The sequence below is a fragment of the Cydia pomonella genome, chromosome 15, assembly GCF_033807575.1.
Source record: "Cydia pomonella isolate Wapato2018A chromosome 15, ilCydPomo1, whole genome shotgun sequence".
In the NCBI taxonomy this organism is placed as follows: domain Eukaryota; kingdom Metazoa; phylum Arthropoda; class Insecta; order Lepidoptera; family Tortricidae; genus Cydia; species Cydia pomonella.
Window position 1 is genome coordinate 7,846,332 of NC_084717.1, and position 22,759 is coordinate 7,869,090.

The 22,759-nt window shown below is 36.9% G+C and overlaps 1 long non-coding RNA gene across 1 annotated transcript in view; it reads left to right on the forward strand.

Annotated features, from left to right (window-relative positions):
* Window positions 1–22,636, forward strand: part of LOC133525793 (uncharacterized) — a 33,764-nt gene extending 11,128 nt beyond the window's left edge. The window contains exon 2 of the long non-coding RNA XR_009800633.1: window positions 21,091–22,636. This is a non-coding gene — a long non-coding RNA (uncharacterized LOC133525793). The remainder of the gene's footprint in view (window positions 1–21,090) is intronic.
* Window positions 22,637–22,759: the final 123 nt, after the last annotated feature.

Below are 22,759 nucleotides of genomic sequence, written 5' to 3' on the forward strand. Positions count from 1 at the left end.
TGAGGCACGTTTATGAATATTCAAACGGAAGAAAAACCTTTTCGTTAAATATAGACTAAATAATTTAAAATTATGATCAACTGGTTTAGAGTTAATTGAAAGTACAGAGGAAACGTATTTTTGTAGATGATTTATTTACTTATGCAAAATCAACTACCTTACCTACGGCTCATAAAATACATCTCGGGATTCGTTATTAATGACACGCTTTGCACACTTGCATTGAAATGTACTATTTTAATTCCAAAGGAGATGGTTTCAATTTTCAATTTCAAGTCTCCGAAGGATTATTTACTGATAGAATATCTTCAGAACAAACTTTTTACAGGCGTAGCTGACCGAGCGTTAGCGAAGATCTCCGTTTGCATTTCAGCTTGGGCAAAAATTGTTTTCGTATGTCCAGATGTTTTCGTCTGCAGGTCACGTAAGTTGTGAGCAGGTTCGATAATTTCGTTTTTCAAAACTGTTGAAAATGGTAGAAATCGACATAAAGGACCTTAGTACCAGTAGGGTTTATGGCACTTAAGACCCTTGTGAGTTCGCTGTGATGATGACTCGACGAAGTAATTTTTATTTTTACATTTTTTAAGCTTATGAAGCTTATCGCGAGGTCTACAACTAAGCCACTAGTTATCAGTTGTTTCAACTATTTGTCTATTACTTATGTTACCTGTACCCCTAGTGTAAATAAATTCGATTTCCAAACGTGACGTACGCGTTTGCGTTTAGTCTCATTTTGTATTGGATTTCGAAAGAGCGCGCCAAGCGGGACGTTTTGGAAACTCAAAATCCTATACAAAATGAGACTTAACGCAAACGCGTTCGTCACGTTATGATGTCGATCAAAGTTACACTAGGGGTACTGTACATATATATGTAATACCCATAAAAATCTGCCGGTAAACTCACAAATAACTGAAATAACATTTCTCATTATTAAAATCGTTGTAGAACGTTAATCATTACTGTTCTGAGATAATAATGAAGATAGAATTCACAAAAGGCAGTATAAAATAAACTGATTAACCCAACAGCCCTGAGCATTCGGAGCGTCCGCGGACTGCCACAAAGAACGCCGCAGACCAGTTTTTGCCCACCAATTTAAATAATACCGCCTAATGACAGCCTCGGCAAAAAATATCACACATTCTATAACTAGGCACGATTATTCAGAATCATGTTCAGATATCTGGCAAATAATGCAGATTGTTGGTGAATGCTGATATCGTAAATTTGAACTGACATCGAGCAATTAAGCTAATATCTTCTTATGAATGATGGTATTCAAGTGCTTCTGTAGCAGACATTTTTTTTTTTAAATTTTACTATACTTAATTAGTGTGTACCAATTTACTTTTACAAAGTAATTAGGGCCATTAAGCCTAATTATAAAGCCAAGAAGATTCATAAGTTTCATTTTTTGGTTATATACCTACGTTTATTTTCTGGTAATTTATTTCACTACTTCAGCCACTACCACTACTAAAAGCTACCTATTTGCACACAGTTATAGCCAAATGTTATAAACTTAATCTTACAATTTGACAGTTCTAAAATACATATAGGTTAGCCACATATCTCGGTCCGGTTATACCAGCCATATGCGGCATTGTCATAAAACAACGGCCCAAGATTTACGGTCAACAGTTATACAACTACATCCGCCGAGTAACCTTTACGTCGTCTGGTATTATACTAATATTAATATGGTGTATACTTAGACACGACAAAGACGCGTGCATCAAAATCTAGGAAACGGTCCAAATAAACGTTTCTGTCGCTTCCTAGTGACATGCGGACATAAGACAAGGCCGTAGATTCATAAGCTACCGAGTGCAGGTGAATCGAACTCTTTAGCGAACTAGCATAAAAAGGCAGCATCTTTAGACAGAATGATCTTGGCTATGGGGCATAGCTCTCTGTTACTCCAGTATATCCTTTTGCATAGCATTGTTAAATCACCCGAAGACGAAATCTTTCGTCGCTGATTTGATGATAGTCTTGACCATCTTTCTGGTTGGGGATCCATCGCAGATTCTCCCGCTTTCCGCCCGGCCCTGCACTACTGAAATTGCTGGTCATGTGACCAAAGAACTTACAGATATTGTTTGATCTTAAGCACCTGTTACGTAGTGGTTAGAGATCTCGAATTAGCATGTTAAACTGGTTTGTCTGACCATTGGACTCGCCCTCTTCATACAGCGGGAATATAGCAAGGGCGAATGGCTTCCTATGGGCGGTCACGTCTCGAAATATCTATTAGCAACTTTAAATCTTACACGTGAGACATACGTTCTAAAATGTATGCATAGCAAATGCGTTATTGTTATCAATTAGTTTCCTGCTTCGTTGCAATATGCATACAAATGTAACATGCGCACATTGTAGATATCTGCACCTACAGCTTTTAATGACCTTATGGTATTTCCATGAACCACCTACGAAACTTTTTTTCACTATCGTGTTTGCAGAACTATCATTGTTCATTGTCCACTTCTGCTCTCCATATTTACTCGTATTTTTAGTGCAAAACAGAAGAATCAAACAATCTTTTTGTATAAACACACTTTAATGTTTAGTAAAATATTAAAACACATTGACGACCAACACGATATTGCACTTTTAGTAAGTAAATAAATACAACTACTTACATTTGTTTTTCGATGCACTTTCGTGTTTTGCATGCAGAATAAAAATGCACATGATTATTTTTACGCGTCTGTTTTATTGTTTTATAATTGAAATACTTACTATACTAGATACTAGCTATGCTGTACCTACTATGTTAGACATGCAGACGTCTCACCACTCAATATAAAAAGGTCAAAATACGGCGTTATCTGAACGAAAGATTTCCTTTGGTAGAACTGAAATAAAATCAGATTTATTTTAGGCAAAATTATGTACCGATAAGATGGTTAAGTTAATAGTATTATGTCCTGATGATGTCAATACCTTATGTATATTAGTAGGCATGCAAAATAATTTAAAACCTATTTACATTATATTACATTAAATTACATATTTACATAATTACAATAACAATAATTTCTTAAATATTAACAATGAAAATAAAGCTACGAAGAGAATTAATAAATAATAAATTGTCACAATATTGATAAAAATCTGAAAAGTGTGCTCGCTTAAAAATATTATAATCGCCAGTCTAAATTTAATCTTAATGATTATGACAGTTTCCGCAGTTTATTAAATATTGATTGTTATATATAAATTTTTGTGTTCTTAAGATGTATTTTCATTTTTTACTAAATCAAAGCTGTAGAAGTAGATTTTATTTAAATCGGTTCAGCTGTTATTGATTCCTCAGACAAACTTCCACCTCTCTTTTCACACCCGTATGGATGATTTTTGGAATAAAAATTATATGATTAAACGAACTTACCTTAAGTGAAGTTCTATCATAATTATACGATGCTTCTTGTCCGAGACGTTTTTACATAGGTAGTCCGCTGTCGCTACAGCGCCGGATCACTATTCCAAAGCTAAAAGAAAAAACACCTCTGGTTTGACAGGTGTTTTGACAATCATTAGTTTAAAGATATTATACTATGAACAACCCTATATATTTGGGAATAAATACATCAGGATTTATGGGAGGGTACGGGACCGACGTCTCGGACAAGAAGCATCGTATAATTATGATAGAACTTCACTTAAGGTAAGTTCGTTTAATCATATAATTATACTCCTCTTCTTGTCCGAGACGTTTTTACATAGGTAGCTGTTTGAAGCTAGGGTTGTGAATAATAAGCAAAAGTAAGGAAAAGGTAATCGTTTTATTAACGAGTAAAATTTAAAAACAAAGCAACATAACAATACTTCTAAGTAATCATTAACGTTACAGACAGTTATACTGCTGTTAATTATTTATTAGCATATATTATATTAATCATCCTTGTTCTGAGCCTCTATGATTACTCTCGGGTAGAGTTCAGAACTGCGTTACTAAAGTGTAAGGTCTCTGTGACCGGTCTATTGTAATGTCTGGCAAATGTGGTTGAAGTTCCAGACCAACCCGCTGTTTTTTGAATTTGATCAATATTCAGACCTGCTCTCAGTGCAGCAGATGTAGAGGAGTGTCTAGTCGAGTGTGCAGTGAAAATATTCACATCAACTCCTGCCTCGTTCAAGGTTTTCTTGATCCACCGACTTATACTTTGCGTGGACGCAGGAATGTGTGGTTTTTTAAAAGTAAGAATTAACCTGCCATGTTGATTTCTTATACTTTTTGTAGCTTCAATATATGTCTTTAGAGTCTTTACAGGACAGATTTCTGTTCTGTCATAGATTGGAAGTTGTAACAATGGTTGTGGTGTCCCATATTTGGACGTTTTTATAATGTCAGATATAAAAATGTTGACCTTGTCACTAGAAAAAACTATATTTTTAATATCAATCAACGATAATGTTTGGACTCTATGTCCAGTAGCCAAAGCCAAAAGTGTTATCAGTTTTCTTGTTAAAATTTCTAGAGAACTATTTATCATAGGTATGGTGCTCAAATAGTTTAAAACTATTCCTGGGTCCCAAGTAGCATTGTATTTTGGTTTTGGAGGCCTTGATCGGTATATGCCTCTCATCAACCTTTTTATTCGGTCGTCCGTTCCTATTTTAGGACCCAAAATTAAGGATAATGCAGACCTAGTAGAATTTAAGGTTCCATACGAAGCCCCAGATTTAAAAGATTCACTTAAATATCTAAGAATATGTGGAACTGAAACCTGATATGGATCTAGACTATGATCGTTGCAGTATTTCCACCACAGCTTTAATGGCGAGTTATACTGTCGCATGGTGTTTTTAGACAGGGACTTGAGCATTATTTGTAGGGCTGAGGCGGGGGTGCCGCGCCTTACATATGCTTCGCTGACAGCCTCGCTGCAGCCAGGGTAAGCTGTTGGTGGAGTGGGTGAGTCTCTCTGAAATTTGATGATAATAGATTCTTGTTAGGATTAAATATTAAAAGATCACCAATTGCTAAGCTTTTTACAAGAGGGAACCATGGTTGAGATGGCCATAACGGAAAGACTAAGATACCAGTGGCTTTATCTATCATAATCTTTTGAACACATTTTAGAATCAAGGAGAAAGGTGGAAAGGCGTAAAAGTACATATTTTTCCAGCTCAAGGTAAAGGCATCTATAGCAAAAGCATCAGGGTCACATTTCCAAGAAACAAATTTATCACATTTAGTGTTGATTCTTGAGGCAAACAAGTCAACTTCTGGTTTTCCAAACCTGTTTAGTATTTCTCCATAGGCACTCTTACAAATTTCCCATTCTATGTTAATTTTTCTAGATTCTGTATCAGCTTCAAAATTATCTTTAGTGTTAATGTATGATGCGAAGATCCATATGTTTCTCTCTTCACAGTATTGCCAAATTTCTCTGGTAATACTGTTAAGATGTGGAAATTGAATTCCTCCATATTTATTGATATATGCTACTGCTGTAGTATTATCTATTCTTAAAAGTACCTCGCAATTTCTTAATTCTTTTGTGTAGCATTTAAGGCTTAATAGCGCTGCTTTTAATTCTAAGTAGTTAATATGATTTTGTTTCTCTGAGTGCGACCAAGACCCTGATGTTTTTCTACCCTCACAGAAGGCTCCCCACCCTGTGAGTGAGGAGTCTGTGTGAATTTCACAGATGAATTTATGTTGTTTCAGTAAGTTGGGTTTATCCATATTTCTACACCACCAATCTAATTCAGAAATTATAGTCTGTGAGAGAGTCATTGTTGCATCATAATTATCCTGGTTTTTTAATAACTCTAAATATTTTTCTCTTTCAAGTAACTTTGTATATACCCAACCATATGGGATAGCAGGAGCTGTAGAATTGAGTGATCCCAACAATTGTGAAAAATCTCTTATGCTACAAGAGGATTTATGCTGAAACAACTCAATTTTTTGTAATAACGCCAATTGCTTCGATTCAGGTACTCCTAAAGACATATTTTGAGAATTTAAAATAAGGCCCAAAAATTTACATTTTTTGTTTGGTGTTAGGACACTTTTATCAAAATTGATAACAAAACCTAGATCTTCTAAAATACTGCAAGCTAGAGTTATATTATCTTTGCAATTTTTTTCAGAATTCCCATAAAACAGAACATCGTCCAGATAGCATGTCAGTATTACATTATTACTTCTGAGGTAGGTACTTATTGGTCTGATTATTTTTGTAAATACAAAAGGAGCCGTACATAAACCATATGGAAGAGCATTAAACTGGTACAACTGTCCATTAAAACTGAATCTTAAATATTTTTTGAAGTTATCTGATATAGGAACAGAGAAGTAAGCTTCTCGAAGATCAACAGATCCTAAAAAACAGTCTTTTGTCATTAGCTTGCATGCAGTCCTAATGTCTTCTAATTTAAAATGTTCAGTTTTAATATATTGATTAAGCTTTTTTAAGTTTAAGATAAATCTATATGAACCGTTTGGTTTGGGAACCAGGAATATTGGTGAAGTAAATTGGTCTTTTGTATAGGAGCACTTTGAAACTGCTCCTAACACTTGAAGTTTTTCTATTTCTTGGCTAATTAAAACAGTTTCTTTTCTAGACCAATTCTGTTTAGCAGCTTCATATGGTGGCGGTGTGTGATTAAAGGGGATTTTATACCCTTGCACCCAGTCCAATACTACTGGGTCGTCTGTTATTTCTAACCAATTGTTGAAATATTGTTTTATTCTTCCTGCATGTACCTGTGTTAGCGGCGGTGCGTGTGACGGCTCCGTTGATGGTTCCGTTTCAGGTCTCTGTGAGGAGCCTGGTACTTCCTCGTCGCTGGTGCCTGTCGATGCCCGCCACGTGAGCGTTGCTGTTGGTACTGCGGTGGCGGGCCCTTCCAGTTTCCCTGCCTTCTTGGTTGTTGCTGTTTTATAGCAGGATTTTTGTTGGTATTTGTTTCAGGGGCTTTTATTTGTGCTCCGGTCTTTTTAATGACTTGAGCCGCTTTTATTTTTTCTCCACAATCTTTCCCAAATAAATATTCATCTGGTTTCTCTCCTCTAACTGCTTCTTTAATTGTCTGGTTAGCCCCTGATAAGGCAAAGAACTTTCTGGAGGGAGAGTCTTCATGAAAAATTTGACAGCATAATTTTGCCGCATCATTCACCTCTTCAATTACCGCTTTTGAATTAATATTTCCTTTTAAAACACTCGTTAGGGTTTTTCCCAGAGCATACATAACTTTGAGTGTTAAATTCTGTCGATGGATTATGCGTTTATCCCGTTTTTGGGAAATCTCAGAAAGAGAAGCTGTGATCTCCGGATTTATTTTGGGAGCTTCCTTATAAAAGTTTGTAGGGGCTGGATATTTCTTGACAAGTTGTTCTTGTGCTTCTTTGTCCAGTCCTACACACATCAATTTTGTCCATCGAGCAGCAAGCTCGGGCCGAATCTCTTGACCTCGCTCTACAGTTTCTTCTCCTTCTGTACCAAGGGCAAGTAGGAATTCTTCCGGCAACACATCCTCATCCTCTGAAATTTATAACATAATGTTAAGACATTGAAGACTTCATATGTCTCAAGTAGTCTATCCACTAAGTGATAGCGCTTAATATGAGGTAGCATGTCTATCCGTTATATGATAGCGCTTAGCTCAAGATGCAATGTTTGTCTATCCGCAGGTGATAGCACTACATACCATGTATGTAAAGTATGAATATTATGTCATACAATGTTATCTTTCAATTCAATAAAGTATAGTCTCAGATATGGTTGGTCAAGGTCTACCCGCTGTGTGGTAGCGCTAGCTTGCCCAGGGTGGTTAAACTGACAAAAAAGGAGAACCAAAGAAAAAAATAGACCAGAATTTTCTCCACCATATGGGACACAACATAGTACCACTAGGTATTACTACCCAGTTGTTTGAAGTAAGATAGTTATATTTAATCTTTCAATAACAAACCTATAAGGTCCTCAGGATTAGTTGCTTCGTTATTGGGTTCCTCCTGTTTCTTCGGTGTCGATTCTCGCTGTGGCGATGGTTCCCGCGACGAAGGTTGCGAATCAGCTTGGATCGGCATCGGCAATGTTGACTCTGATGGTAACTTCTTTATTTTCTTCTGTAGTCGACGTAATTTTCTTTTGAGATAATCAGTCTCCGTTTCACCTGCTTTCCTTTTTGACATTTTTGTGATTTTTTGCACTGAATTAGTCACCAATTCACAATGCGCGTCCTTAATAGTAAGCGATTTGAATGAAAGAAAAAACGGTTTTTCTTCTCCTATAGATTCAATAGATTGTCAATGAAGGATCAAGGAATAAATAAAAGTTGAGTAGGGCCAACTTAACAGATGAAAAAGTCATACTTAATTAACCGGTATCGCGCCAAAACAATGTCATACGCACGGTCGTACGTCACTAGTGACACTACGGAAGTAAATGGTTCATAGTTTGTATTTGTCTATGACCAAATAGAAGCTCCTGGTAACCTAATTTTGGTTGTTTTTTATGTATTCACAACAGTTACAAGTTGAAAAGCAGCATTAGCAGCTAGATACAATGTTGAAATGAACAACAAAAGTGTTGTGTTTTTATCACGTACCTTTCAATGTTGATTAATAGCTTACCAACCGGCATCCAATCCTCTGCGCGTATTTTTCATACATACTGACGAATATCACAAAAAACCATATGTCACTTATTAATTCACTTTAAAAAATACTGTACACATCAAATCTCCACTCCTTTATGCAAAGATAAGCATAAAACCAAATATTATCGAGAATTAACAACTAATGATTGTCAAAACACCTGTCAAACCAGAGGTGTTTTTTCTTTTAGCTTTGGAATAGTGATCCGGCGCTGTAGCGACAGCGGACTACCTATGTAAAAACGTCTCGGACAAGAAGAGGAGTATAACTATATTATCTTCCTCCTTGGGACTCAGACTCGGACTAAACTAATTTATACGAAAACGATACCTAACTTGGCCTAGTAGATTAACTGATATAGATATCGAGATAAAGTTAAGAGCCCTCCCCCTACCCACCCTAAATTGTTTACATCAAAAATCTTAGTGGCTCCACTTCTTAATTCCATCCTTGACTCCTAAGCTCCTTCACGACACGCTGTATTTCATGACCTGCAGCTACGACAACAACACATTGGCACATGTAAATTTTACGTCATTGCTCATTTCTTAATTACTACTGATATTTAATGTGCAATTGTATTTTTACCATTGTTGCGTATTTTTCTACTCTATTAGTCTATTTTGAAACTGCCTATAAAATTTGACTGGTTTGAAAGTTGCGCTATCAGTAAAATGTCTTCAACCTTGTTATTACCCAATGAGATATTTCATCGATTTAGTTATGGACACATAAAGTAAGAAAGTGATGTAACCTTTATGATGAAGATCATCTTGCAATGTTATCATCAACTCGTTTATTTGGTGATTGTAGATGCTCATCTAGGCCAGACGGTAGTTAATTGCCTTTTGAAATACTGCTATAAAGTGTTTAAGTAAATGAAGGATACTAATTTGACTAGGTTACTTATAGTTGGCGCAACGTAAGAATTGCTATTTGACAGTTATATGAATTGAGCTTTATATATGAAGCTAAAGGCCTAAAACCGTTTAACTGTTAGCCTTAGCTTCATAAAAGCTTGGGTAAAAATTCATAACTGTCAAATATCAGTTCTTACGTTGCGTCAATTATAGTTAAAGTCAAAAGTAATTGACCCTTACTTTGATTTTTAGCACACTTTAAAGTTTATTCCAAGACGCAATGTATTGCAAACTTGTTATGTTTAAAGCGTTACAAGACTGACAAGCAACGTCAATTACACTTATGACGGCTTACATTGAATATTTAATTTTAATTTAATAATATTTTAGTTTGTATGAAAAATAGGAAGTCTAAATATTTCATAATTTTTAAGTTATTGAACAAAAGTGTCAATGTTTTTGGTGTATACAATCTACGTTGAAATTATTTGCTCGTGTTACAGGCCACGTCCGGTATACATGACGAAGCGCGCAAAAAATAAGGTGATCTTATTGGCTTTGCCTCTACTAATACTATTGGTGTTAGATATTTTTACGCGCTTCATTTTGTAAGATACAATTGAGTATACAATGGTATTGTAAACCATTATTAGAGGGTTTTGACTTTTCATACCCTGCTTTACTAAATGATAAGCGCTGGTGGCCTAGCGGTAATCAAGAACGTGCGACTTGCAATCCGGAGGTCGCGGGTTCAAACCCCGGCTCGTACCAATGAGTTTTTTGGAACATATGTACGAAATATCATTTGATATTTACGTCGCTTTTCGGTGAAGGAAAACATCGTGAGGAAACCGGACTAATCCCAATAAGGCCTACTTTACCCTCTGGGTTGGAAGGTCAGATGGCAGTCGCTTTCGTAAATCTAGTGCCTACGCCAAATCTCGGGATTAGTTGCCAAGTGGACCCCAGGCTCCTCCCATGAGCCGTGGCAAAATGCCGGGACAACGCGAGGAAGATGATGCTTTACTAAATGTTATAATGCTAGCAAATCTCTTGCACTGAGTAAAAAATTGCATAATCTGAAAATATGAATAGTAGGTGACGTAATACCAAACCTACCGCAATACGGTGCGCTAAAACTGCATTTGAGGCGTAAACCGCAGGTATGACTGACTTATTACTAGTTTAACGACCACGGTGCTTGGGTATTCATAATGCTTGCGTGATCGCGGGCGATTCCAATTTTCGAGTCAACTACAAACTGCATTTAACTTAAAATAAGAACATATTACATTGAAAATATTCTCCTTTAGCTTTAGAAGTTTAAATACACACATGCAAACTTTTTTTTTTAAATTATCAACAATAATAAAAACTATAAACGTACGTATTTTGGCCACCCTGCATTTACGCCGCTAACGCCGCTTACACGTTGTCATTGTGTCGGTAAGGCAGTGCTTAATTTTTACTGCTTTATCTATCGTGTATATCCGGCATACCGTGGGTATATGTATATCTTACACAAGAGATTAGTCTCTTAGGTATCTTGCTCCAACAGACGATCTTTACTCAGATGAACTAAATCTGGAAGCGTTCTTATATTGGTTGGAGTGAATTTCGGACACACCCGTGATCGGTAAACGACTGGAATGACACTCAGTCCGATAACAAATTATTGTTTACTTACAATGCCAATACAAATACCTACTTATAACTATCTATTTATATTCTCTCACATTACTATTGGCACCTAAACTTTTCCATAATCTTTAATCTCTTAACGCATCATATGTATTAAAAAAATCACAGTTCAAGGCTCATTGCCAACTTATAAATTTAAAATTAGGCATAAAAAAAGAAATGTTGATATTAAAAGGGGATCACTTTACGATATAGATTTTGCCGAATTAAGGGTTACGGTAGTCAACGACATATTTGTAATAGTTACCTGTAAAATTTTGTAATACCTAGTTGTAAGTACCTGGATAGTAATATTCGTGACAAATACTGTTCTTTGCATAGACTAAAGCAAATTTTCGACATCGTTACAATGATAGTATTACCCTGTACGCTATAAAACTCACTTTACGAAACGTTGCATATATTTCGTACATCGTTACCCAGAACCGTGCAGTTTTGCATGTTGAAATGAACACGCGTATCTCGGGCGTGCTTTATCTCTAGTTTGGAAGTGTCAACCTGCCTTAACGTTGCACTTGCATTACCTTGAAGACCTGCAAGTATTGATTAACGAGGAATTTACTACGAGTATTCTTGACAATTTGCTTTTTTTCCACAAATATATATTTCCCAAGCTGAAAAAAAAAAAAGATTCAAAAGATTCTCTGTCAAAGATTTTGATATATTTCGAAACGAGAACACGGTGTTATTAGGTTTATTGTTATGATTGATTTAGTTTTCTGCTCAACCACCTGTAAACTAAACCATTAAGACAAACAAGTCAATAAATTAAGCTCAGATTTATACGTTTGATTTAACTAATGCGTGCTCTACATAAATAATCGATATAAGCATTGCATCATGGTTTGTAACATTGTAAAGGGGAATTTAATCATAAAAGTGATGTGAAGGACAGCGCAGTCTATCTATAATCATCATTTATTTGAAAGCATGAGGTTGCGTTACCCACCTTACGTCTTCGTTGATCGTGGTAAATTAAAGCAGAGAGGAATTAAACGACTCCTCGCACATCAACTTCAGGGGGCCTAGCCAAGATATAATATATATATCATATAATATATCGACAAACGCCAAATGAAAAGAAAAAATGTATCGAGATGACAGATGCTACGAAGAGTCACGTGACTATTTCCATATATTATTTAAGTTTTGATTGACGTTTTCTATCTACGATTATTAGCTTAGTTAGACCCTCAGAAATGACAATGGAATATATATTACCTGGTACCTATACCTACCTTCCTCCTACCTAAACTTCAAACATTGCCTGGATGAAATACTGATGTTCTCCGTAAACTCCATAGCTTTCTATCTAATTATTAATAATGTTAGAAGTTTTTATAACATTTAGAGGGTATAAACCACCTTTTTTGCTCGTTATTTATCCGTCACAACTCCTCGACAATCCTGTCAACGACAACATTAAAATATGCAGGCTAACAACAACCTAACAAACTATGGCAATAACGTGACTTGAGTCCTTATTGAAACATAGTAGCAAATATTGGTCAACAGTCTATCGGCAGGTTGGCATAATCGTAGGTATGTCGTCATCTATTACGACTATTATCACATTAGTGTGCTATAACGATCACATAATTATCGCTTTGCACGCCACTCTGATTAGCTGCGTTAAATTGTAAGCAATCGATTCGATTGTAATGGTAACTGATTGGGGATGAAGTCCAAGTTCTCATGATGGAGTCAGGAGTTGGTCACCAGAACTCCTAATCTACTAATTATAATCCCATCGTGTTTGGGCTCAAAAGATTTGCCCTGACGAACACCATCGATCTAGATGAGGTCCAGGGTCTCATGATGGAGTCAGGAGTTGGTCACTAGAACTCCTAATCTACTCATTATAATTCCATCGTGTTTGGGCTCAACAGAGTTGCCCTGATGAGCACCTTCAATCTAGATGAGGTCCAGGGTCTCATGATGGAGTCAGGAGCTGGTCACCAGAACTCCTAATCTACTCATCATAACTCCATCGTGTTTGGGTTCAATAGAGTTGCCCTGACGAGCACCATCAATCTAGATGAGGTCCAGGGTCTCATGATGGAGTCAGGAGCTGGTCACCAGAACTCCTAATCTACTCATCATAACTCCATCGTGTTTGGGCTCAATAGATTTGCCCTGATGAACACCATCGATCTAGATGAGGCTCAGGGTCTCATGATGGAGTCAGGAGTAGGTCACCAGAACTCCTAAACTACTCATCATAACCTCATCGTGTTCGGGCTCAATAGATTTGCCCTGACGAGCATCATCAATCTAGATAAAGTCCAGGGTCTCATGATGGAGTCAGGAGTTGGTCACTAGAACTCCTAATCTACTCATTATAATTCCAACGTGTTTGGGCTCAAAAGATTTGCCCTGATGAGCACCATCGATCTAGATGAGGTCCAGGGTCTCATGATGGAGTCAGGAGTTGGTCACCAGAACTCCTACTCTACTCATCATAACTCCATCGTGTTTGGGCTCAATAGAGTTGCCCTGACGAGCACCTTCAATCTAGATGAGGTCCAGGGTCTCATGATGGAGTCAGGAGCTGGTCACCAGAACTCTTAATCTACTCATCATAACTCCATCGTGTTTGGGTTCAATACAGTTGCCCTGACGAGCACCATCAATCTAGATGAAGTCCAGGGTCTCATGATGGAGTCAGGAGCTGGTTACCAGAACTCCTAATCTACTCATCATAACTCCATCGTGTTTGGGCTCAATAGATTTGCCCTGATGAACACCATCGATCTAGATGAGGCCCAGGGTCTCATGATGGAGTCAGGAGTTGGTCACCAGAACTCCTAATCTACTCATCATAACCTCATCGTGTTTGGGCTCAATAGATTTGCCCTGACGAGCATCATCAATCTAGATAAAGTCCAGGGTCTCATGATGGAGTCAGGAGTTGGTCACTAGAACTCCTAATCTACTCATTATAATTCCAACGTGTTTGGGCTCAAAAGATTTGCCCTGCCGAGCACCATCGATCTAGATGAGGACCAGGGTTTCATGATGGAGTCAGGAGTTGGTCACCAGAACTCCTAATCTACTCATCATAACTCCATCGTGTATGGGCTCAATAGAGTTGCCCTGACGAGCACCATCAATCTAGATCAGGTCCAGGGTCTCATGATGGACTCAGGAGTTGATCACCAGAACTCCTAGTCTATTCATCATAACTCCATCGTGTTTGGGCTCAAAAGATTTGCCCTGACGAATACCATCGATCTAGATTAAGTCGAGGGTCTCATGATGGACTCAGTAGTTGGTCACCAGAACTCCTAATCTATTCATCATAATGGTAATTTGATGGTGCTTGTCGGAGTAAATCTATTGAGCCCAAACACGATGGAGTTATGATAAATAGATTAAGAGTTCTGGTGACCAACTCCTGACTCCATCATGAGACCCTGGACTTCATCTAGATCGATGGTACTCGTCAGGGCAAATCTTTTGAGCCCAAACACGATGGAATTATAATGAGTAGATTAGGAGTTCTAGTGACCAACTCCTGACTCCATCATGAGACCCTGAACATCATCTAGATTGATGGTGCTCGTGAGGGCAAATCTATTGAGCCCAAACACGATGGAGTTATGATGAGTAGATTAGGAATTATGGTGACCAACTCCTGACTCCATCATGAGACCCTGGACTTCATCTAGATCGATGGTACTCGTCAGGGCAAATCTTTTGAGCCCAAACACGATGGAATTATAATGAGTAGATTAGGAGTTCTAGTGACCAACTCCTGACTCCATCATGAGACCCTGAACATCATCTAGATTGATGGTGCTCGTGAGGGCAAATCTATTGAGCCCAAACACGATGGAGTTATGATGAGTAGATTAGGAATTATGGTGACCAACTCCTGACTCCATCATGAGACCCTGGACTTCATCTAGATCGATGGTACTCGTCAGGGCAAATCTTTTGAGCCCAAACACGATGGAATTATAATGAGTAGATTAGGAACTATGGTGACCAACTCCTGACTCCATCATGAGACCCCTGACTTCATCTAGATCGATGGTACACTACTCTCTATCGCACTAATATACGCAAACGATTGGTATTTTGGCTAGGCACTAAGCAAGTGTGTGGCCAACATGCCAATCGTTTACGATACGACAACGAAACAATATCTGTCTCTCTATCGCACTAATATACTTTATTTATACCTGCAGTCATTTAGTAACTTCTTCATTTTCCATTGGTGTGAAAGAGACAGAATAAAGAGCAAGGGTTATAGTACACTCTGTAGTCTGTACACTTAATAGTAGTGTACATAAAAAAAAAAAACTACTGTGCATATACAATAAAATAAAGAGTGCCCATATGATATCATATGACACTAAAATTAATGTTGCTTGAAATTATATTGAAAACTATCAAGATTATTCTAGTCTGCATTGAAACGTGCGTCGCGTTGCCGGCGCTCGCGTACCGAGCGCCAACGCCATCTATCGAGCGTTATTTCGTGAAATCGGAGAACGCTCCAAGGATTAAGGGCTCTTAATGCTATAAATAACTCATATTTGTTGTAAACACTTTTAAGTATATGATGATAAGTAATATTTTTGCACGCCTTGCAAGTCTTGCAACACCTTGTTAGGTTAGATACCGTCTTCTAGAAAAGTGCGCCTCACTTATAGTCGGGCGAACCAATTTTGTTAGTAGCTATAGAATATAAAATTTATATCCATCCATTTTTGTGTGGTGATATTACTAGTTTAAGAAAAATAAATTATTATTCTCTGTGCCTATCTCAAGGAATAAGCGCCTCTTTCCAAACAATAGTTAGGGGCTTCTAAAATAAATCAATAAACTTTGATTAGTAGATCAGTGAAACAGAAATAAATGGCAGGTTATTTACGAGTCCTCTTGGATTTATGTAGATTATAATAAGTCTTAATAAATCCCCAGATTATCTGTCATTACTGACTAAGCCTAAGCTTGTGCTGATGAAGATGAGGTGATTTAAGTAACTACTAAGTTTACGTCGTCGTGGCTTATATGGTATCGTTGTTTATGAAAAGAGGCCTTAATGCGGGTTACAATAAAATTGAAAAAGAAAAAAATAGTGTGTGAATATCAAGGTCCTATATGAATCTTTTTTGCGAACAAATCATTGAACCATCCTTCCTTAGAAGTGTCAAGGAACCAAAAAACTTTTATTTAATTTTGAATAAGGAAAGGAATGAAGGCCACGATTATAACCACCAAAATAAAATGATGAAATCACCAAACCATATGAACTACAAGACCAGCAAGCGCATAAACGGTTCAGTGGCTAGCCTTCAGCAAGCATATTTTGGTAATGCTTAGGTATATCATATCGATACCGACAAAACATTGCTTGAGACCACGCGATGGTACTCATAAGGCGCTTGGCACACTGGATGCAATTCTCACATCGCTCCGATATGCGAGCGGGATGTCGCTATATAACTCGCATAGCGTTGTCTGACTCAAACATTGGGTCCAGTGTGATAATCACCTAAGACACAAGCCTTCTATTTTAGCGTGGTCATCATCATTGGCCACAGCATCTTGACAGATGATTGTTGCAGCAACAGGTTATTAAGAAGAAGAAGAGGTCCGTGCGCCGTCGGAGATCGGAGGTGCGGCACATCTTTTCCTGTGACTGTAAAGCCCCATCGCAGCACGGCACTTTCTGCCACAAAGATCGCAGGTGAAGCGCGATGGTTCCTGTGCAGTCCGAAGTCTTTTCTGCTTTAAATCACATGCATTTTTAGCGTGGTCATAAGTCATAACATAATATGTCTGGCTGAACTTTCCGATAACTAGCGACCCAACATTAGTCCCAGTGTTGAGAGACCGACTGATTAGATAATTATTTTGTTACCTGTCACCGTACCGGTACATCGTACAGTACCGGTTCTTTTGAAACTATAAAATTCCCGGGAATATCAGTACCGGGATTTCCCGGGTGCATGCCCCAATCGAGTATGAACGAAAAATGTCTGGCAGAATGGCATTCAATATTGGAACTGCCTACTGTTATAATTCTTGCTTGCACTCTGGAGCTCGCCTTCATTATATGTAACAAGAACAGCATAAGATGCTTAAACATCATACTACTAGTGTTTAATGGTAATGCTAAATAAGTAGTCACCACTAAGTAACAAGTTTCATCTCCAGAGCTATCATTTTACATTAGTCTTATCCTTATTTATGTATAATTAGACTGAACTAATTGGCAAACATAGTCCACTGACCAGTATCTATTACAAACATGATAAGCCAAATGCCTAATAATCTATTTGACTTTTTATTAGCTATACTTGTGCATACGAATTGATTTTACCTCAACCATATCTGGTTTTTATGTTGTTTTTTTTTCCACAGCAAGTCATTTACGAGGCAGACTCGAAGGCGTTACGCTTGGAACCAGTTTTATAAATTTAACCAACTTGAGCTTAACTTGAGAAACATCGGAACATATTGCATTTTTGATGGCACTATATTTTCTGAGAGCACGACAACTCACGGTACTTAGCGCTAGGTTTGCAAATCCTTTGGAAAAGCAGCGCATACGGTGACTAAGTTAGTTTCTAAATATGTACATAGTTTAAATACATGGTATTTATATATTATAATCTATAAGTTATACTATGGGACCAACCCCGCCATCGCGAATAAAAAAAATACTCTCCCATTCCCATGTCATGAAGTCAAAATCTATGAAACGGAAAGCGATTTCGGGGTTGATCCCATCGTAAAAATTGCTCAGTATGACCTATATATGCACCCCGTTAATAGTTAAAAATTATTAAATAATCAACCTGTATAAAAACTGCCGGCCCATGTTCAGTTCCGACCTAATAGACCGACTTAAAATACAAGCAAAAGGAAGTATCTTCGCAGCATGTCCTTTTACTAAGAAGGGATGACTTAAACTACTATAAAAATATTTTCATCGCACCAGCTCGCAGAGGCTCATTTTACATTTGAAAAACTGATGAGAAAGTGGGGTTTTATCCACTACTATTCCAATTAAACCACGAGCGTAGGGTTTAATTAGAATCTTTCACTTGGTCGGGTTTGCCCTCTTGTAAAACAAATAACTATTTCAAAACAATGGCTCGTAAAGGCTCTCTTTATTCTTCAAAAACTAATGAAAAAGTTGCATTTTATCCTCAAGAGTGGCAAAGTTGCAATTTATCCAAAGAGCGTTGTAAGTAGGTATATCACCGATTTGGTAAACATTTCAAATCCAATTCGGATCTGAAATAAATCTCTGAATTGCATACATATTAAGACTGCGACACTGCAGAGGACATACCACAAATGCTCTAAAATTTAGAGGGTTGAAAATTGAGCTCAGACGTGCTTAGCATTGAAATAGGTGTGAAACTGGGACGGGCCGTAGCAATTTATGTCCCTTTATTTACTTATCCAATCTCGTATAGGTACCACTCTTAAGTAATGCTTAAAGCAACCTTGTTTTGTGTTATATAAGCTTCCAATTTTATTGCGCTGACGAAGCGAGATATGATGTTGATAAAATAGACCTCCGACCGAAGTTACTTCTAGTTTCGACATTTGGAATCCGTACAAGCTAAGGCAAAGTTTACCAACAATCGGCTGAAGCGATTCATTACTTCGATCCCACGGCTGACAAGGCATAATGGACGGCGAACCGCTGTTCAATGTTGGTGACCACTGGCTTCCTTTTCAGAATCCTAACATAATCAATGGTTTCAATTAAAAAGCAATCCTGTGGTGTACGAAATAAAGTTCACATTTGAATATAGTAATTAATAAAAGACTATGAGGAAAACAGGATTCTAGTTTTAATCAAAGAAATCGATACTTACTGGGAAACTTAATCAACTGAGACCCAAGTTGATGAAACTGAAGTATTTATTTATCTATATTTGATTTACGTAGTAATCAAAGTAACGAAACGGTGATGTCATGAAATTGTGTGTGCGTAGGCTTCGCTTCACGTAACAGGCTTGCTCGAATAAATTATGACTTGCATCGCTTTGTCACTGTTTATTCTCTGAATCAAATATGTTCAATGGGACTGTGATATCTGATATCATGTAATACAGAAATAAATCAAATTTTATACAGGTAGGACGTAGGTTCGTGGCGATAAGAAAACGTCAGATTTCAAGAGATGTACCTTGGGTGGGGTTGTTTGAAGGTGCAGGGCCTGTTTTGCGCATATACACAAAAGTAACCTGCGACAATTTACATCAGCAACTATTTAAGTTTTTCTTTAAAAGCCTTAGACTCCTTCATTACTTGTGCTTATCGCTCCGAACACAAGTTTTATTGAGCTTACTGTGGTATTTAGTCGATTTGTGCGTAAAATATTCTATAATATTTGATGTTTATGTATATCAATGTTGATCTTTAACTAACATCGCATCTCGACTGTTGCATGAACGATGAGTATTTATAAAATTTTGATGCGTCATTAATTATAGACTTTATGTTTTTAAGTTCCGTCATATCACTCGCGGTATTCATTATGACTTATGAGTCACTACAGAGTAAAGGCAATTTTAATGATCACTTAGAGATGTTTATTTATGCTTGTGTAATAAGTAGTGGACATAGGTAATGCCAATGAGCGATATGAGAATTCCCTACATGCCTGCTTCATACATATACCACAATCAATGTTAATAATGGTCAGTTGATATATTTTTATGCGCTTTGCTTGGCTTGGCAGAAACAAATCAATAATAAACATCCAAAGTTCCTTTTCTCATCATCAATTCAATTAACAGGCGTATTCTAATTTTGATTATAGGACACTTCGATGGAAAACAATCATATATTGATAATTATAATAAATAAACATATTTTTTTAATAGGTACTAAATAAACATGAGATTGAAAAATTACATTAATATATTAATATTAACAAAGCCACAAATTAGAACTAACTCAAACAATTCGTCCCGTGCCCTTCCGGATGCAAAGGTGCCCATCACGCTCCCATTAGAATACGCCTGTGAGAAAGGCGTTTAAGCGTAGGAGGCCGATTTTGTTTAAAAGGTTTAAATATTTCTTATCTTATTTTACGACCTTGATTGTGATTTTGTTTAACAGGTTTAAATATTTCTTTTCTTATTTTACGACCTTGATTGTGAGCACCAATCATCAAGTGCCACTAACCTTGATCTGATTGGGCCTCAAGAAATGCAATCAGAAACGTCTCATAAGGTATCTCGCTCGCACTTGTTCACGCACGTGACATGGCTGAAACAAGATGAAAACCTTATCAAATGGTTAAAACAGAATCGGTCTCCTGGTGTGCACCAACCAAAACTTAACTGATCTAAAATGCTTTTATATATGAAATGTAATAATTAGGCGAATAGAACTTACCTACTCGTAAGTAAAGAACAATACAAATTTAAAGACGAAATCTGTTTTGTCGATGTATATCAAGCTATCGATATACGATAGATTAATTACTACTGATTATTGTCACCTATCAATGTATAAAACTAAGTAGGTACTTAAAGTAAAATTAAGAGTCCGCAGTTACAGTTATGAAGGCGTAAACATAATAATTGTAGGTATACATACGTATTATACGTACCTATTATACACATTGCACTAAGCTTGAATATAGTTAACAAAACACGCAAAATACGGCCAATCTATTGCATTCACAAAGTAGTAATTCGCATGACAGGGTTTCACAACAATTGGCCAAGCAAATTGCGGTCAGCAATAGAAATACATAATTATACTTATAGTGTCGGTTATGTCACGTCGCGATCGCTGACCGATTTATAGTCCTCGGTTCATAGGTGGTTGATCCAACCCGGCTTAGATAATCGCATTGCGTGCCTATGAGCAAGTTTGTCATAATATTATAGTATAACTTTATGTTTACAGTTCGAACACGAGGTCTGAGGAAGCGAAATGTCACTCCAGTGCCCCACACATCCCCACGCTAGAAATTTAATTAATTTAATAAACGGCAGCGAACATGCAGCATCAAATAGGTAGTGACGTACAGAGCCCAAATATATCGTCACAGACGTTTAGCTTTGTTATCATAGAAATATGCCTTGAGGCCCTACTGCGAAAAACGAAAATCGAAATTTCTGCCTCCCTACCGCTCGAATATGTAAAAGTGATAGTGGCAGATAACGAAAAATCGATTTACGGTTCGGTAGGCCCTCTGTCTCATTAGAACCCAAATCCACGGATTTCGTGTTCCAAAGGCATGTAGGTACCAAAAGGTACTATTTCAATAAATTCTTACTCTTGTTTTAATTCGTAACACTTCTAGTCGCATCATAATGGCTGGAGTACTAACGCTAAAAGTCTTCAAAAACTTTGAAATTATGTTAATAGACTACTGAACAATGTAATTAATTATAAAACATGTGATATTTCGGACTCATCTACAACAGAATAACAGCCATTAGCAACCAAATAAGGCTCGGATTGTACATGACCCGGATATTCGACTAAACGGAATATATTACACGATATAATGCGCTCATTATGCATGTAAAAAACAAGGAAATGAGTTCGAGTAGCAAAAATTTTAGTTTTTATTCTGATTACAATAGGATTCACTTAGCATTAGCACGTCACTTATGCTTAACTTTTTATTAGGTGTATACCTAAGTAATAAATTATTATTATAAAAAAATACTTTAAGTAGCCATTATAAATTACATATATCAGCATATACCAAACCTGGTTATTGGTAACTTTCCGATTTACAATTGTATCGGTAACTATGAACTCTATGTAATGTATTTAAATAACTACGAATTAACATATCACTTTGAGAACGTAATAACTTTAGTTCGCATTATTACTATTGTGTCATAATAATACATAAGTACCTAGTTAGTATACGAATTCTCTTGGTCACGCGATTTTGCAAGCTCACGTGAATTATACTTCGAGAATTGAATTATGTATTGCGTACATTTGATTCGTGTACCTACATACTTACTAACATATCACACACCAAAATAGTCAGTGAATTCGTACATTTTAAATGTACAGAAAAACCGTAATTAGAAGTCTGTGCTAATTCTTTTGTGTACTTATATGTTTCTTTCTTTGTGAAACTAATTTTATTAGTAAGTCAAGTATGACTGTTACTGTACAGATCAATAGTTGTTACAGTTTCATTGTGGGTATAAGGTTTTAATAATTTAACTCTCTTGCAAATAAATTTACACACAATTATATTTTACTTGTATAGTTATTAGTATTCTATTTAATTTGTACCTATAGCTTGTAGTTGCGCTCTCTCGGAAGGGTTTCCACGGAAGACCAGCGTCGGGGTCCCCAAAGGTTCCTTGTCATGAAGCTGAGTGGAGACCATTTCAGTGACGCTTTATAATGATACTATGTCAGTGCTATTAGTTAAGTTTAAATTAAGCGTTTTTGAATAAAGCTTCTTCTATTCTATTCTATTCTATTCAAAATACGCATATACGTGAAAACAATATATACGAGTAAAACTTAAATAATTATACTAGCCTTAAACGCAGACTTCGTTAGCTAAATCTAGTTAAAATATCCGATCCAAGTC